This window comes from Podarcis raffonei, chromosome 10, assembly GCF_027172205.1.
Source record: "Podarcis raffonei isolate rPodRaf1 chromosome 10, rPodRaf1.pri, whole genome shotgun sequence".
Taxonomy (NCBI): Eukaryota; Metazoa; Chordata; class Lepidosauria; order Squamata; family Lacertidae; genus Podarcis; species Podarcis raffonei.
The window spans coordinates 47,439,585-47,455,859 of NC_070611.1; the positions used below are offsets into that span (position 1 = coordinate 47,439,585).

General features: G+C 44.1%; 1 protein-coding gene across 1 annotated transcript in view; it reads left to right on the forward strand.

Moving 5' to 3' along the window:
- The first annotated feature begins 3,516 nt into the window (after window positions 1-3,516).
- The window catches only part of KCNJ4 (potassium inwardly rectifying channel subfamily J member 4), a 28,390-nt gene continuing 15,631 nt past the window's right edge, over window positions 3,517-16,275 (forward strand). Inside the window, exon 1 of the mRNA XM_053406293.1 lies at window positions 3,517-4,085. The gene's annotated coding sequence lies outside the window, so the exon portion shown is untranslated. The remainder of the gene's footprint in view (window positions 4,086-16,275) is intronic.

Sequence of the window (16,275 nt, forward strand, 5' to 3'; positions counted from 1 at the left end):
TATTGTAGGGATAATCGCGGAGTGGGTAGTGGGGTCCGGAGGGAGCACACTCCCCACCAGCAGGCAGCCACAGTCTGCCTGCACGCATGACCCTGGGGTGCGGGGCACATCCCCCCCAGACAAGCCACAGCTGTCTGAACATCGTTCCCTCTGTCTGACCTTTTGCAGTCTCAGCAGTCAGCGGTGTCCTGTCTGTAACCTTTGTCCCTGAGACCTTTTGTCTCCTTCGTCATACACTGTGCAAGGGGAAAATGACGCTGTGGAAACAGGTGCCAAAATAACTTTGTACCACCCCACGATCTCGGGACCAAGATGTGTAAAGGTCACAGCCCAAAATTTATCTGCCTGGCTTGCATATTTGTCTCAATAAAAGGAGGCTCCACAGGGCTAGCCAGCAGCTTGCATGCAGCTCACCTGTGTGCAGCTCACCTGATGATCAACCCCCAGTCTTGTGCCTTCACTTCATCTATCATGTTACCTCTCAACTGCCTTTTCTCTAAAATAAAAAGTACCAAATGCTGCAACCTTTCTTCATTGGGGAGTCTTTCCATTCCCTTGATCATTTTGGCTGCCCTTTTCTGAACCATTTCCAACGTACTATATACTTTCTGAGGTGAGGAGACCAGAACTGTACACAGTATTCTCTCTGTAAGTTGGCTTGAGAGGCCACAAGCCAAAGCCACTTGTTTCTGCAGAGGCAGGAAACAGAATTTGTTTTTTGAGAGGAAGTTGTCACTCTCATCCTGCCAACTATTCCAGAGAAAAGGGTTTTCCTAGTTGTATGAACGGAGCAGAAGACAGAACCTTTTGGACTAGAGAAAGCACCCAGATTATATTCTCCAGATGTTGTTGGACTCCAATTCTCCAATTCACTACCAGTCAATAGTGGTCATCTTGGCAAGGCTGCCAAGGTCTGCACTTCTATCTCAATTCTCTCCTTTTGACAAGCAGCCAAGCCTTTGTCAGGCTAAATTAATTCTGTTGCTTTGATGGTTTGGCTGTTGTAGTTTGTCCTCTTGTCAGCTATGGTATAGTCCTTTTGCTTAGTTTTAAATGTTGTGCACAGACTTGAAGGTAACTGATAGAAAGGCGGAGTACAAATGTTTTTAATCAATAGTTAAAGCAGCTTCCCATTCCTAATTAAGAACCGCCGGCAAAGTGAGGAATGTTTTCTGCCTCAATTTTGCAGCTAATGGGGAAGGGTGTACACAAACACACACAAACACACACGTGTCACTATTCAGTCAAGGTGCTTAGAGCTGTTTACAAGTTCAAGTGTGGAAAGCAATTAAATTATACTTAAAAGAAAGTTACAGCAGAGCAGAATAAAATGCCAACATAAAGGCAACACCTACAGATTAAAACAAAAAGGTTTAAAAATGAATAAAAATGGGTTGCATGAAGAAAAAGGTAAAGAGTGTTAAGGGCATGTGCAAAAACGTACACATTGTGCCCTTTACTTTAATTTCAGTTGTAATTGCAAAGGTAAAAATTCATATGCTGATTTTGTCTGTAAGTCATTGTTCCCAACACATGAATTCACTAATGTAAGTAAATGCTTTCGTACAGCATGGTAATGACCTCTCTGAAGGAGCAGGTTCATAGCCTGGGAGTGCTCCTGGACCCATCTCTATCACTCAAAGCCCATGTGACCTCCGTGGCTAAGAGTGCCTTTTATCAGATTTTTAGTAGGACAGCTATCGTCGTTTCTGGTTTGGGAAAAACCTGACCACTGTCATCCATGTGCTGGCAACCTCCAGACTGGATTAGTGCAATGTCCTCTATGTGGGGCTAACTTTGAGGCTGATCTGGAAGCTGCAGCTAGTGCAAAACGTGGAGGCTTGACTACTCGTTGGGGCAGAATATCACATTATGCTGCTGCTGCTGAAGGAATCACACTGGTTGCCAGCCAGCTTGGTTTAAAGTGCTGGTATTGGTGCACAAAGTCCTAAACGACATGGGACCAGGATATCTAAGAAATCGCTACATACCTTTCATACCCAAACTAATCCACAGGCATCCTTTAGCATCCTGAGATTCCTCTTTCAATAAGCTCTCTAAAATCCTTAACCTTATGCATGTGTTTGTTGTTTTTTTAAATAGTTTTTATATGTATAGTTCTTGTTTTAAAATATTTATTACATGCAAGTGTTTTTAGCTGTTTTTATACATGCAACTTTTGTATATGTCATATCACTTTGAGATGCTTGATGAGAAGCAATCCATAAATAATATTAACAAACTGGTTTATTGAGCATATTGGGCAGGCTGGGTGAATCCACAAACATTTACTGTAGTAGCTGTGCCATCCGTTTTCATTGCTCTGGGGCTGTAAATAAAGTCACAATTCTGCATGTGGCAAAAGCAACGACAAGGCTAGCTCACCCTATACCAAACCCTGCATTTCTGCACTTGCAGATTGGCAGCAAGTTATCCAAGGAAGCCAGGGAATGAGGTTTAAGGGAAGGACTGTGCCTCACTGGTAGAGCAGATGTTCTGCTTTCAAAAGGTTCAGTCCTCAGCATCTCCAGGTAAAGTTAGCAGAGGGCCATGTCTGAAACCCTGGCAAGACATTGGCAGTAAATGCAGACAATCTTGGGCCAGTAATGTGACTCAGTATAAGGCAGATTCCCATGTTCCTATGGAGTGAAATGGTCCCCTCAGGTTGGGTGCCAGTTAGGCACCAGTAGATGTATGGAAGTGAGAGCTGGACCATAAAGAAGGCTGATCGCCAAAGAATTGATGCTTTTGAATTATGGTGCTGGAGGTGACTCTTGAGAGTCCCATGGACGGCAAGAAGATCAACCTCTCCATTCTTAAGGAAATCAGCCCTGAGTGCTCACTGGAAGGACAGATTCTAAAACTGAGGCTCCAGTACTTTGGCCACCTCATGAGAAGAGAAGACTCCCTGGAAAAGACCCTGATGTTGGGAAAGATGGAGGGCACAAGGAGAAGGGGATGACAGAGGACGAGATGGTTGGACAGTGTTCTCGAAACTACCAGCATGAGTTTGACCAAACTGCGGGAGGCAGTGGAAGACAGAAGTGCCTGGCGTGATCTGGTCCATGGGGTCACGAAGAGTCGGACACGACTAAATGACTAAACAACAACAACAACGGATGCACTTGAGCAGCTCTTACACACTTACAGTAAGCTGACACAACATCCCAAGTTTATTATGGGAGAGGGAGGACTATTTGGATTTTCCACCACAGGAAGCAAATCATCTTGACTTGGTCCTGGATGCTGAAGTCACAACAAGGCAACTATGGAGGAAGTTCTGGACGTGTGGTAGAATTTGAGGGACTTATCTGTGCTTCTCTGGAACAGATTCAGGGTGCAACTCTTAGGGAGAGCATGAAACTCTGGAACACACAGCAAACCTTTGCAAGCCACGGTACTTTGTGCAAAAATGCCTGGGGCTCTGCAGTGCCAGCCACATGTGCTCCTATTAATGTTTCCATTGCTTTGGATTGCACTCCTATCTTTCCCCATCAGTGCATCTGCAGCGTGTATCCATGGTTCTGAGATCACATGTAGGGATGGGTTAAAGTAGTTGAAGGCTGTTGGATTCTAGCGGAGTTACTGACTTCTTAGCTACAGACTGCACAGCGACCAGAGAACGTAGAAACAAGCGATTCAAACAGAAGAAATAGAGGAGAGAGAGAGAGAGACCCTGGAGGGAAAGAATGAATGGAACAGCAGGAGAGTAAAAAAGACGAGAGAAATAAGAAACAAAGGCAAAGCTAGAAAGAAGTATCGTTTCGAGAGCCGGTGGTTAAGCTGAAGATCTACGGATGGGAACACTGCACAGAACAGCATGCTAAAATCAGAAAAGTCCAGAAACAAAGAAGAGCAAAGAAGCAGGTTGACAAACCAGTGAAGAAAGTTGGAGAAAGATCAAATCAGAGAAAACTGTACTGGGCTACTTGGAAATCATACCCATACAAAATGGACCAAGAGAGGGAACAGTTTCAGGGGATGTAACTCAAAGTGGATGGGATGCAGGCATTTCCCTCTTTTTTCCTTTCCCCTGATAACTGGATTTGCAGAATTCAGATGGGAATAAGCTGACCATACACCGGGTAAGAGATCATTAGTAGGTGTTGTGTATTACAATATTTGATTCTAGTTGGAGCTAATGCATTTTCTATGCCTCAGTGTGTTTGCATAAAACTGGGGGATATCTGTATCTTTGTCAATGCAGGCACATACACAATTTACTTTTGGCTGCAATCCTGTGTGCAGGCTGCTTTCATCCCAGCAAAGGCTTACCTGTGGGTTGTAATCTATGAAAGCTCATGTTACAACAAATCTGCTAGTCTTTAAAATGCCACGAGACTCTGAGCTGTTTTTATTTATAACATTTACTCATTTTGCTCTAGAACATTTGCTTGCATAACTTCGTGGGTACTCTTGTATGGTATATTGGGCTTCAGAGCATGTTTTCTTAACTAACTTCACGGGTACCACTTCTCCATCTCTTTTACCCTATGAGTGGTCTATTTGGGCAGTCCTTCTGCACTGTTGCTTTCAAGCTGTTTTTCAAACTGGTCTTTTCTGAGAGGTCTCAAATCAGATGGATTTGGAGTGAGGTCTTTGAGGGGATTAACAGCCTGCCCTCAGAATTCTGGAGGGGTGGAGGAGAAACCCCAATTTTCTCAGAAAACGCATGCCAAAGTTTTTTCCTGGGACTATAACTGCCACGAGCTTCTCCCCCGCCTCTCTGTCTCCCCGCATGCCGTCACTGCATAGCCAGACAGACACAGTTTATATTGATACCACTCATCTCCTCGTTGTGTCCTATCAAGGTCACCCACTGATTGACTATTAAGCTGATCTTAGTGGTAGAACTGAATCTCAGATCTCAGCTACAGAAAGTAGCCTAAAACTACAGCAGTTATGTAAAGGAGCTCAAACTAACTGCTGACGAAATTATTTGCAGGCGATTGGAGAATGTATGTGTTAGAGAAGACATGGGGTATCTGTCTGCTTATTTCACCACTTTTAACATGTCAAGGAAAGGCAAGCTCTTGAGTCCTTTGTTCAAGGCAGAGCGTGCAAGTAAATGCCACCGCTGCTCCCGACTCCACAGCAATTTCTCTGCCATTGAAGATCCTCCAACTTAGTGAGCAGAAGGGCACAACTAATGTTCCACCAAGTTATGCTGCAGGTCTTATTGCTCACTTCTGCCATGCTGGGCTTATGCCCCTGAGAAATCACACCTTGTAAGCCGCAGCCACCTCTCAGGCTTCCCTTCTTGCAAACAGTAAGGACAGCATCTTCATTGTTGGGCAAACAGAAAAACTGCCTGGGCAGGAGAGGCCAGACATGGCATCTAGGGCCCACTGTGCCAAAGGCCCCTTGTATACACAATTTTCCTACATAAAGATCACTTCCATGTAGGGAAAAGAGTGTGTAAGCCATCTCCACATGCACACCATTGTGCATGTATTTATTTTGCTTTGTGTGCATGTGATGGAAGCCTTGATCAGTGATAGGATCCTCTCATTCTTCGGATTCAGTGCTTTAAAACTAAATGAGAGGTCTCAGAGAATAACCTTTCACGCCTTGCTAAAAGCTAGTACAGTGAGGCATGGTGATTCTCTGTGTAAACCTCTACTGATATTTTGCTGCAGACGTTGTTGTTGTTGTTGTTTGTACTACTACTACTACTTGTGGCTGACAACCTGATCACTCTTAACTTGCACTTCAGACAAATAAGAGACTATCCTGGACTTGAGAGGGAAAATTGTCAGCTTCCACGCTGTACCTCATTTCATAAATAAATTTAATTACAATCTCAGTGTATCTGAAGTTCCTATGTTAGATGGGGCAGGGTTAAGTTTTATGCATGTCCCTTCCATTAAGGAAATGTATGGACTAGATTGTAATGGCATATATTTGGAACTATCAACGACTGGCAAGTCTAGCAATGAAGTGCTAGTTAGAAATAATGGCTTTTGCATATATAGGACTGTACTGAGAGAGTGCTTCATAGACAGAACCCTTTTAATACAGAATTATTGATCACGAAGGTCGATTTAGGAATCAGCTACACCTTGGGGCTTTTTATGGGGCCAAACGTTGGACACATTTGATAGCAGAGTAATGATGACAGTGCAATTGCTTGTATTAAATTACTTGGCCTTCTTGGCAGATGCTCCCAGACTTTGGAAGTCCCTCCCTAGAGAAGTTAGAGTGGCTCCCTCCTTTTTATCCTTCCACCAGCTGGTGAAGAGATTCTTGTTCTAACAGGCCTGGAAAGGGCTGGCGCCATGCTGTTTTTTTCTGGTAATTGTTTGCACTGCGTCAGATATAAGATAGATGGATGCATATATACTTTGAGACCGTCTCTTGAAATCCCATTGGTTAACTTTTGGCCACGGAACTCAGAATGGATTATGCCATTGTCCTGACAAATTGGGTAGCAGTTCATGGAAAGTGGATGGCTGCCTCCACTGAGCATTAAATGTAGTGTGTGATGCAGTCAGGTGACAGAACTGGGGCCAACAGTTTTGTGTGCTACAAGATACCACCAGATATGCCTTCTTATTATCCCAGCCACGGTCATGCGCAATCCTTGGGCTCAGTTTGACCAGAAAGTGGCAGAGCCCAACTAGCCGATTCCCTATTCAGTGTGGACTGTGAGTAGGACCATTTAAAGTCCAGCATGGCTGGAGCCACGCATCAAACCCCACCCCACCCATACTGTACCACTGAAAATCAGTTTTCAGGCTGCATTCCTATGAACATATACCTTGGGATAGAGTGGTATTTATTTTTGAATAAACATTCATACAATTGTGCTACTGTCCATTTTTCTCCCAGTGGCCTTTACTTCCAACTTTACATTTCCCAGTAGACTTTACAGTGACGGGGTGCCATTCATATTAAAATGGCATTAAAAAGAATTTAGGGGAGTATGTGAGGAAGGGTTTAGCCCTCTCCTACCTGCTGTCACTGCTGTGTTTAAATCTAGGGTGACCAGGTGCCTTACTCTACAGAGGACAGCCATCTATTTCAAGGAGGCCTCTGTCTGAAGGACTTTGAAGGTCCAATCCTGTTTTTAAGACAAAGGGTGCTAAGAAGGGGAGGGGCTTTGCTGTTGCCCATCTGCAGTGAGCATCTAGACAGCAGAATGAGCAGGCTGTCACGCAGGTTGTCTGTTGCGTCTTCCCTGCTATGGAGAGATGTGCGGAATTTCTATTAAAATTACAGTGATTCTTTCTGAATGCATTTATAGGTACAAATTAGTATGTGCACATGTTATGCAAATCTGTGTTTTTTGGTGATGCATAAAAGGCTACCCTATTTAAATCAGCACACACACATATTCACTGCCTTGTAATAATTCATGGTAGACCCAGTTCTTCACAGACGCCTGCTGTCATTTCATTGAACCTAGAAAGGGAGAATTTGATTTGCCCTCTGAAGGGCCACAGAACGGTGTTGAGCTGCTTCTGTAAGGTTGGGGGTGTTATTTAGTGAGGATTATACTCACCCACCCACCATTTCAGATCACTTATGAGGATTCCTAGGATTATTTGCATTTCTGGACAACTTGCAGGTTGTACGCACCGAACGACAATTTTGAACAGCTAAATGGGTTTCCAAGTATGCATGTCTAAGGGCCAAACTCTGTTTTTTCCCCTTGAAAGTAGCCATTCAGCATTGCTACAAAAAGCAATAATAAAAAGTCTCTTAACAGCTTTGCTTTTTTTGCAATTTCATCTTGAATAAATCCGGGAATGGATTTATTCCTATTGAGAACCATTTCCTTTCTCCTAGCATTGAAATTTGCCCTTTCTTTGCTAAATCTCAGGGGAACGAGTACACCATCAGTGGACCTTAAGCAGCTCCTTTGATATGATTTGGGGCCTGTTTCCTGACAGATGAGATGGCGACCACCTAATCTTTGCACAGTTTATATAAGAGAGGTTTAGCCAAGTAAAAACTAGGTGCCAAATGAGGATTTGAAAAGTCCTCTCTGTTGAGAATGGTGCCTCCAGAATGGGTGAGTCATCAAAGCATGAGACCTACTGTATATAGCTTCTGACAATGGTAATAATTACACAGCAGAGAACAAATATTTTAAAGAGTAATTCTGGTGGGGATGGAAGAAGAGGGAGGTGAGTGAAAGGAAGAAGATGGGGTGAAGTCGAGAGGGAGATGATGGAGAGACTACAGCTATGGAGATCACTTTCCCTCTTGATTCCCCTTCTGTGGCCACAGACTTCCCCATTCATTTTCCTGCCTCTTCTAATGCCAAAATTGGTGTGTGCGCAATCTGTTGTTTCTTTTCTGAGACTGGGGTGGGGACATTACTAGAAATGGGCTGGCAGTTTTTTTAAAAATTGATATTTTGGGAGTGCAGTTGGAACAGTTAACTCTCTTTTTAACTACTAGAAGACCTCCATTTGTTCTAATGAGCCAGACTCCTCTGATCATCTCCTAGGAACAGATATATTATTTTATATATAATATGTAATTTATTCAAATGACAATGGGGAATAATAAGTGTTCACCATTGACTGTGAGCCTTAATCTCCCTGTCTTGCAGCTGCAGTTTACTTCATCACTGCAGTAAAAGCAACAAAGGGAAAGGTGGGGAAAAAATACAATAAATTATAGAAGTATTTATATACCATCATCTAAAGTCTCTTTTCTGACTCTCATTTCACTTGCAGGATGACTTGTTGGATGATATAGGCAGGATAGGCCAGGGTTTGGGTACTTAGTAATAATATCATTATGAAAATTCATACTTGTTCCCATTTTATAGATGAACACTGAGGCTGTGAGGCTTGCTCAAAGCTCACCCGAAAGCTCATATCCAGGCAGTATTTTGAATCCATTTTGTAGGGTCTGTGTTCATTCTGTCCACTAAACTGGCAAGGAATTCATGCAAGCTTTTAACCAGTTAATATTTACCTATCTGAGCATGTTCTAAATAGGTGTACTGACGGTCTAGTTAAGTTCGACAAAGCAGTATGTGACCACTTGCATCTTAGAAATCGGTTCCTCAGTCATAAACGTACAGTTTCCCAGACTACTACTTTAGCTGATTTGTTGAAGAAAATATGTTTGTTGGCACACAGCACTGCAAAAAGCATTTGCCAACAGGTTATGCTAATATCACACAAATGTATTGTTGCCTCTGTGTGCCTGACAGTCACAGACAAATAAACTGAAATTGGTTTAAACTGCAGGTGGATAAGCACAATGGAAAAATAAGATGCAATTTGTCTACCAAGATAAATTGGCTCATCAGAGCAGGTGCCAGACTCTGAATACTTTCACAAAGGCAAAAGTGCCCCATGACCATTCCACCAGTGGCAACCAGTGGCTATTTACTCCTGGCTGTTTTATCAGGTGATTTGTATGGCCATTTAGGGTTATGGAGATGATGTTTATGAGACTGCCATCTTGTTCACATGGTTTATGAATACAGTGGTACCTCGGGTTACATACGCTTCAGGTTACATATGCTTCAGGTTACAGACTCCGCTAACCCAGAAATAGTGCTTCAGGTTAAGAACTTTGCTTCAGGATAAGAACAGAAATCGTGCTCTGGTGGCGCGGCGGCAGCAGGAGGCCCCATTAGCTAAAGTGGTGCTTCAGGTTAAGATAAAAACAGACCTCCGGAACGAATTAAGTACTTAACCCGAGGTACCACTGTACAGTCGTACCTTGGTTCTCGAATGCCTTGGTATTCGTACATTTTGGCTCCTGAACACCGCAAACCCGGAAGTGAGTGTTCTGGTTTCTGAACATTTTTTTGGAAGCCGAACATCCAATGCGGGTTCCATGGGTTTCGATTGAGTGCAGGAAGCTCCTACAGCCAATCGGAAGCTGCGCCTTGGTTTTCAAACAGTTCCAGGAGTTGAATGGACTCCTGGAGCAGATTAAGTTCGACAACCAAGGTACGACTGTACACAGAACACTAAATTGGCCTTGGAGGTGGACATCCTATTGCTTGTTTATTTTTTTTCTTTCTAACTGAGGCTGGATGTCTTTATAAAGTAATGTTACAAATTTTGCTAGGTAGGATTTCGTGTCATGTCTAATCATGATTAGATTCAACAAGAATGTTCTCCCCATCACTGCATCTGCAGCCCAGAATAATACGCACCTGTTGAATTTCTACCCTGTCATGGAACTGCAAGATAAAGCAGGAAGCTTCCTTGATGTGGTGGGAAGAATGGAAACCTGAGACCAGGGTTTCCCAAACTTGGTTCGCCAGCTATTTCCCCCCCCTACAAATCCCATCATCCCTAGCTAGCAGACCCAGTGGTCAGGGATCATAGGAACTGTAGTCTAAAAACAGCTGGAGAACCAAGTTTGCGGAACACTGCCTTAGACAAACGATGCACTGTGGGTGGTATTCAAGTAATTATTACTCAGAGCAGACCCACTGAAATTCATGAATATTAATTTCAATAGGTCTACTTAGTGAATAGGTCAACTCTTAGTTGAATATCACCCTGTACTCTTTTCTAAAACTGGAAAAATAAATGGAGGTGGGTGGGAATCCTTATGTTCCAGTCACTGAGGCTGCTGTCACATTTTTTATAGTGCCATTTCAGGGCAGGTGCTCAGGATACTACCACGTAGTTCAACTGCCCATCTGACATGCAATGCACCTGCCCATTTCTGCCAATGCATGTACAGCCTTATAACACACTGCTATCTGGCCGCCTGCATCTGTTTCTAACATATAGTTTCTTTCCCTGGGTTATGTGGGCTATCCCTCTGAGTGTGGGTGGCATTGACTTATCTTCTACCCTCCTTCATCAAGTTATTATTATTCTCTCACAGTAATTATGCACTTATTGAACAAAGTGCAATGCTGCAAACACACTAAAAAGAAAATTGAGATGCAGAAAGTGGGCAGCTTATCAAGGAAAAGGTAGAAGGAAATCCCACGAGGTGACAGTCTCAGTGTTCAGAGTCCCCCCTCCCCGCACTGTTTTAAGCAGTGCAATTTAAAAGTGGGGAGTTTTACCACCACTTCTGCTTTCAGCCATGTATATAGTACCGGCATCTGCCAGGGAAAATATTTGTCCCTTTCCCGGCTGACACAGTTTCATGTAACACCCACATAGGTACCCACACATTTTCATGGCATGCAGCACAGATCAAATATTGGGTAAAAATAAAAGTTGAAGGGTGTTCAGTTCAGCATTTGTACACAGCTAGTGGAGGATGAGGCCATAATGTCTTTTAAGGATTTTAGATCACTATCCTGTTCCTCACAGTAGTCAGTAATGGATGCCACAGAAGAAAACGCATACGGTATTAATGGAAGTCGTTGCTTTCTTCTGCTGCAAAAGAGAAAGCAAAGCATGGACCAGACCATCAGTGGATATAAGCAAGCATGACTTTATACCAGCTGAGGATCTGGCCCTGTGCACCTGAGCTGTGGTTTTATTTCTGGCACATGTAAAAGATAAAGACAGCTGTGCTATTAACAAAAACAGTATGTGACTTCTACTGAATGCCTCCCAATCAATCTTTTCCACATGAAGGTACTTAGCCCCCAAATTTACAGTCCAGTTAATGGGTTCTGTGGTGTTTTGCCAAGCCTAATGAAAAAGAAGCCGCTGTGGGTACAAAGAAAGAATGAATGCAGGTCTGCCATAGGACTTCTTCTGCCTTTCCTGTTTTTCCTTGTAAGATTTAAGGCACTGCTACCCCTTCAGAACATTTTCTCTGTCTTTTCCACTCTCATTTTTACCTCTCCTTCTCTGTCCATGTGCAGGACAACAATATCCCTACCCTTGAGAAGTACATGCACCCATGTGCACATATGCGCACGCGCATACGGATCAATAGCAGAAGCTTTCTTTGTTTATATTTCCCCATCAATAGCAGTACGTAGATAAACTAGGTCTGGCAACGATTGAGCTGTTTAGAGTTTGGTTATGTCATGACCTCTGATGCTGACCTTATTTTGAGGAATGAGGCGAATTATCTGGCACGTCACATAGTACCATCATAATCAAACTGAGGGCAAGAATCTCCATAAAGGCGGCCACACCACTGTTAAACCTACCATCTGAATTTTCAGCTAGGAAATGTGATTTAAATTAGTTTGACTGCTGTATTTAAAAAGACTGACACAGTCTGTCCGCATGTCCTATAATCAGCTGCATGTACAAGTGGTTAAATCGGTCTTATCAGGTAATGCAGAAGTCAAGAAGATTTCTTCTTCTTTTTTAAAAAAGAAGCCCTGTGCACTTTTGCAGGTTGTTATGGCACATCGCATTTTCTGAGCAGTCAAAGCAGTATTAGATATATTATAGCTAGGAAACTCTGATACTTCCCTCTGATAATGCATTTATTGTTGCAGAATTTGGGTGTGTGTCTGTGCTCTCATCATTAGCTGTAAAGGTGTGTAGTTCCACACACACACACCAACACACACACCCTATTCTGTATCTCTTTTTCACTTCTTTGGTGCCTGAAGCATGTGGACACATCAACATGTCATGAAGAGTTGCCCCGATTGCTAAACCTAGCAGGGACTTTTAATGCTATATACGAACATCATATACGACGCGGGTGGCGCTGTGAGTTAAACCACAGAGCCTAGGGCTTGCCGATCAGAAGGTTGGCGGTTCGAATCCAGGTGAGCTCCCGTTGCTCGGTCCCTGCTCCTGTCAACCTAGCAGTTCGAAAGCATGTCAAAGTGCAAGTAGATAAATAGGTACCGCTCCGGCGGGAAGGTAAACGGCGTTTCCGTGCACTGCTCTGGTTCGCCAGAAGCAGCTTAAACATGCTGGCCACATGACCCGGAAGCTGTACGCCGGCTCCCTCGGCCAATAAAGCGAGATGAGCGTCGCAACCCCAGAGTCGGCCACGACTGGACCTAATGGTTAGGGGTCCCTTTACCTTTATGAACATCATATCCCCCTTTCCCCAAGATGACCCTCTTAAACTTTTTAAATGCCCTCACTCCCTCCATTAGTAGCTAACTCACCATTGAGGATTACCCTTTACTGCTATCCCGTGATGATTTATTACATTGCAGGCATTCTCACCTTGCAGACATCACACTTATTGCTCTTACACTGTGACAGTACAGGCACTATAATTGTCACAGAAAGGTATTTTTGTGTGTGCCCTGTGGGGCATAGATGTGGAAATATTGATGAATGGGATGTGTGCAGATGGAGAGCACTGTGGAGATGATTATGTAGATAAACCTGGTGATAAGAAACCATGAGCTTAGGCACCTCAAGGGGACGAGCGTTCATTTCAGTTTCAAATTTTCTTACTTATTGGTAGGGCATGCACAGTAAAAGCAAGGCACTAGGTTTCTTTCCACACAGCAGGTGCCAAAATCCAGCTTTTATCACTACCTGTTCCTAATGTGGGAGCCAGTAGCTATACTCTGGTGACAGCACTCTTTTCACCAAGGATCAAACACAAAGTCTCCCCCTCTGCCTTAAATATCCAGCACTCCTAGGTAGGCAGATATTAATGTTGTTGCCTTTTAATGAAGTGTTTGCTATGTTGTGTTCTAGAAAGAGCTGCATATTAAGAGAGCGTCATTGTAGGTTACGGGACTTTGTGGATTGCACATTTTTGTTCAGCACAATGAATTTAAAACTCTTCAGTTCATCAGAATTATCCAGAATGCTTAGTTGGCGGCAAATCATTTTCTGATCAATCCAAGTTACTGCTATCCACATTACTGAATTGTCCCACCTGTGTCATGAGGTGGTTTCCAATACGTAAGTTATCTGCTATCCTGGCACCCTCCAGATGTTTTGGAGTACGACTCCCGTCAGTCCCAGCCAGGGCAGCCATCGTTGGCATCAGGTTGGTGCAGGCTGATCTAAGTCATCAATAAATATCCTTACGTAAGTCATCAAGAACTTTTGCAATATTTATAAAAGAGCAACTACTCTGCAGCCTCCTAGTGGCTGCCTTTTTGATGTGTAGAATAAACAGGCAGAAGGTGTTTGTAAGACCAGTGCAGATAAATAATGTTGATTTCACACCAACAATCCTCTGTGTGAAGTGCCTCTTCAAAAGATAGAGCGTTTCGCTGGTAAGAAGATTGTGAGGTGACGAGATGATCCCTCTGTCTTGCACTACCATTTACATAGTAGACTGTCTCTTCCCCCTCCTCTTCACATGTGACATACTGAAGAAATATGGGTATGTTGCACACTGGCTCCAGAAACAGCAAAAGACATGTGATCACAAAACTGTAGTCTGAGTCAATTCAGTTGGGCCCCTCAAAAACTGGGCTCACAACTCCAGTCTTAGTGCCTCAGGCAGAAAATCTGTCATGGTGGTAAAAAGTGAAAATCTAAATACAGTGAAAAACTAAATAATTGACTATTTGTTGCCCCACGGTATTTCAAAATATACCACCTCAGGCCTGGTCCCCTTGACTATTACTTTTAGTCAGGGCTGGTGCAAGAAAGACATACTGCACCTCTGCCTGAACCCAGCCAAGTTATTTTAGCATCTAAGGGTATGTTCACATTACTGCTTTACTCTGCAACCAGTGCATTCCCACGGCTAATTTTTGAAGTCACATTCACATGACGTTAGCAACAATCCACATCAAACTGATGTTTGATTTGGTTTTTTCCTCAAATGAGCTTCAATCCAGCTAGAAAACTGTATGTGGAGTAAGCAGTAATTTGAACATGCTGTCACAAACACACAGATGGATGTGCAACTGCAGATGAAAAACTTAACATATAGGAGTTTCAGGGGGGTGCAGGGACAAGGAAACTGAAAAAGGTCAAACGCATTGGGTGAAGACATCCCTGTCCTTCTCCGATGTGAACAGCTCCCTGCAAACGCAACTTTGAAACACAGTGTGTGAGCATGTGTGGAAATGACCTCATTGCATTTCAAGCCACTGATGTGAACATATCCTGAGGCTGAGAATCCCACATGCACTTCTCCTCCCACCCTGGCAGTAAAAACATGACAATAACAACTTACAACTTGCTGACCTTTCGTGACTCCCAAAATCTGCTGTCTGAGGTGGCTGCATTACCTAATGATAGGACCGGCCCTGCTTTTAATGCAGGTGAATTTCAATAGCTCTTCTCAGTCTGTCTCTCAGTGGATTGTATTTCATAAACCTTAAACTCATCAGAGAATCATCATCATCATCATCATCATCATCATCATCACAATGGGTCTGTGATATTTATGACACACACAAAACCAGCTTTGGGTTTTCACTAGCCTTGGAGAGGAGTATTACTCCGTGTTCCTTGCTTGCCATCCATAGGCCATGACCTTCCTGTTAGGATATTTCCGTTCCACCTTAAAAGGGAGCAGGATGTTTGTGTCACAGCCTGTGTATTTCCTGTCTCACAGGATGTTTCTGTTGTGTCGTTGCTTTCGTTTCCTTCTTGTTGCCTGAACATACCTGTCAGAGGCTCAGGAGCAGAAGAGCAGGGGAGAGAGCAAATAGAGAGCGGAGGAGAGGAATCAGAGGGGAGCGTAGGGGAATATGACAGTGGCCCGAGAGATTCCATGAGCTTCTCCAGCGAATCAGAAGATTCCCAGGAGCGGGCGCCTATGATAAGGGCGAGGCGAGTCCCATGGGGGACGCTCCATAAACAAGGAACCAGAGGGGACTCCCAAGGGAGTAGCGGAGGATCAGGACCAGTTCCCCCACCAGAGCACAGTGGGGGGGAAGAGTCACATGAGTCAGGACCAGCTTCTCCTCCAGCGGGGAGAGAAGATGAGTCAGGGGTAACCACGCCCCCATCGGGGAGTGGGGAGACGGAGGGAAGGCCAGGTCCAGCTAGCCTCCCCGAAAGAGGGAGCAGTGACACAAGTGTAACGGTCAGAAGGAAAGTGGGAGGCTGCGCGCGCGCGCCAAGTTCAAATGTGGAGGAGCGCGGGACAGCAGAAGACCCGGATTGGGAGCCAGGTCCTAAAGCCCGAAGGAGGGGGGGAGGAGAGTCGGGGGACTCAGCGTCAGAAGAATCTAGGAGGGCTGAAACTCCGACTAGCAGGAGGACCCAGAGAAAGAAGGAACAGAGGAAGAGGTGGAGTAAGGCTAGAATCTTAAGCTGGTGTCAGGGGGGAGGAGATTCAGATGGGACTTCTACGGTCTGAGGCATAGACGTAGCGTTGCGCGCTGCGCGTCTGGAAATGAAACTGAACTTCAATAAAGACCTTTTTACTTGAGGAAGAAGCAGCGTTGGTCTTGTGTGAGCTGGGACCTTGGGCAGCGCTGACAATACTGATGCAGGCGGTCATGGTTCCTTTGTTCTGACCAAC